This window comes from Rutidosis leptorrhynchoides, chromosome 7, assembly GCF_046630445.1.
Source record: "Rutidosis leptorrhynchoides isolate AG116_Rl617_1_P2 chromosome 7, CSIRO_AGI_Rlap_v1, whole genome shotgun sequence".
Lineage (NCBI taxonomy): Eukaryota > Viridiplantae > Streptophyta > Magnoliopsida > Asterales > Asteraceae > Rutidosis > Rutidosis leptorrhynchoides.
Genome location: NC_092339.1, coordinates 276,851,658 through 276,854,969, shown reverse-complemented (window position 1 = coordinate 276,854,969; position 3,312 = coordinate 276,851,658).

Sequence of the window (3,312 nt, the reverse complement as noted above, 5' to 3'; positions counted from 1 at the left end):
ACCAGCAAGCCAAACGGCCTGCTAAACGGCATGCCAAACGGTTTGCCAGCATGGCAAACGGCCTGCCAAACGGTCAGAGCAAACGGGCACTGATGTGTGCAGAGGTGTATACGCAATAGTTATATTTTTGTTACGAAATACTATTAAATACGATACAATTTTACACAAGTTATTTATTTATTTATAGAGTGGATATACCTAAACCTTGCTACAACACTTCTAGGCAGTGTACCTAATCGTACAGTAGTGTAGTTTTTAGTATGTCCGGTTCGTCCACAGGGAACTAGCCAAGTTTAACGCTATATTTTTAAACTATATTTGTATAAATATAAATATTTATAAGTAGTATTATTATTATAAAAGGGGGGGTTTTTACCGTTTAATGACCGGTTTGTCTATTTTAAAACTTTAGTCGCAGTTAAAACCTAATGTAAAATATTAAAAATAAATATAACTTAATTTAAAGCGTAAAGTAAATGACAATAATTAAAGTGCGATAAATTAAAGTGCGATAAATAAAATGACGGTAAATAAAATTGCAATAATTAAAAAGTACGATAATTAAAAGTGCGATAAATAAAATGACAGTAAATAAAAGTGCGATGAGATATAAAATAAAGGAATGTCCATATGATTTTGTCCTTTGTCCGACGTGTTGATTTAAACTTCCGTAATCATGATGTTTGACGTGTTGATTTTAGTTTATTACCATGGGTTAATTGTCCTTTGTCCTGGATTATTCGATATGTCCATACGGTTTTATCCATAATAGTCCATCAGTCATAAATATAAAGTGCGAGAGTCTTCGTCAAATTATCCTTATACCCGAAGTCAAATATTCCAACTAATTGGGGATTCGAACTGTAACAAGGTCTTAATACTTTGTTTATTGAATACACCAGGTTATCGACTGCGTGTAATCCAAGGTTTTATTACTTTGTTAACAATTACACCAATTACCCTTGTATGTAATTCACCCCTATTTCAAAAAGTCTATTGATTATTAATCCATCCCCGTGTCCGGTCAAATGAATAATTATTGGTATTTATAGATATCCCGCCCACCGTACCCAGTCAAGCGTATGTGGTTATATATAAATACGTTAAATTATAAGTCTATATATTAAATTAACGAGGTATCATTTAGTTAATATAAAGAACATTAATAGCCCATAGTCTAATTCAAACCCCAATTATGGTCCAAAGCCCAATTACCCCGTCTTAATATTTTAGCCCAACATCACGATTACTTCAGCTTAAATAATCATAATAATAACTTAGCTATGAGACATTAATGTAAAAAGGTTGAACATAACTTACAATGATTAATAATAGCGTAGCTTTACACGGATAGAATTTCGACTTATACACTTACAACATTCGCTAACTTACAATTATTATTATTAATCTTAAATTAAAATTAAAATTATAAATTATATATACATATATATATATATATATATATATATATATATATATATATATATATATATATATATATATATATATATATATATATATATATATATATATATATCGTGAGAGATAGAGAGGATAGAAAAAGATGTGTGAATTTCATCCAATACACGCGAACTTTATAGGACCTGACCTCACTGTTGTTGCAATGCGATCGCATGGGTTTATAACTGCCAGGCCATGCGATCGCATGGTTTAACAACCCATCCTAATCCATCTGGACGAGTCCATATCGATTACAAACGAGTTACAATAGTTGATTACATTGCGAGGTACTTGACCTCTATATGATACACTTTTACAAACATTGCATTCGTTTTTAAAAGACAAACTTTCATTTCATTGAAAGTTGATAGGTATGCATACCATTTCATAATATCCAAACTATAAATGACCTAATCTATCATTTATTTAATAATATTCTCTAATGAACTTCAACGACTCGAATACAACGTCTTTTGAAATATGTCATGAAGGACTCCAAGTACTATGCTTAAAATGAGTTAATGCACAGTGGAAGATTTCTTTCAAACCTGAGAATAAACATGCTTTAAAGTGTCAACCAAAAGGTTGGTGAGTTCGTTAGTTTATCATAAACAATCATTTCCATTGTTTTAATAGATCACAATATTTCATATTTTTCCATTTCTCATATACAGCAAGCATGCTTTAAGGTTCAATTATATGGTGAACACCTGGTAACCGACATTAACTAGATGCATATAAGAATATCCCCTATCATTCCATGAAATCCATCGGACATGATATAAAACAACATCGCAGTACTAAAGCATCCAGACGTTCGGATGGGGTTCGTCGGGCCCATAGATCTATTTTTAGGATTCGCGTCAATTAGGCGTGCACTAATTCTCAAAATTAGTGATGTTCCCTAATTCTTAGGCTACCAAGTTAAAAAGGGGCATATTCGGCTTCGATCATTCACCCATATAATGTAGTTTAATTACTTATGTCTATTTCATAATATATTCATAAAAGTTGCGCATGTATTCTCAGTCCAAAAATGTAAAGGGTAAAAAGGCAAATGAAACTCACCATACTGTATTTTGTAGTAAAAATACATAGAACGACATTGAACAAGTATAGGGTTGGCCTCAGATTCACGAACCTATATCATTTGTGGATATATTAACACATATAATGGTAATCGAATAAATTTTTATATAATTAGTGATATAGTTGTTATATTTAATAATTTATAGATTTTATTAATTAATTAAGTACATTTATTTTATATATACATTAAATAAATAATTATTATTTATTATAAACATATTAAAATATTTATGTTATATGTAATAAATATATTTTTATGTAACTAATATTTTATTTGGTAAAATTACAACTAATAATAAAAGGTTGTATTTTTATAATAATAATAATAATAGTAATAATAATAATTATTATAATATCTATAATAATAATACTAATAAAAATGATACTAATACTAATGAAAATAATAATGATTTGTATTGTTTTCAAAATAATAATAATCATAATAATAATAATAATAATAATCATAATAATAATCCTAATAATGTCAATAATAATAATAATCATATTAATAAAAGTACTAACAATAATAATGCTAATAATATTAAAAATGTACAACCTTTGAAGGAAGAAGCCTTAAAAATAAAAACGCCATTGTCCAGATTCGAACCCGAGACCTCTCGCTAAAGCACAACACCCTTAAACATTAAGCTACTAGCTCGTTCTTAGTTTAAACCCCATATTTATTTTATTTAACGTATCTTGCCAGCTTTAACTATATCTCTATCATCAAAAAATAAACGTCGCCCTCAAGTCTCCAACTTG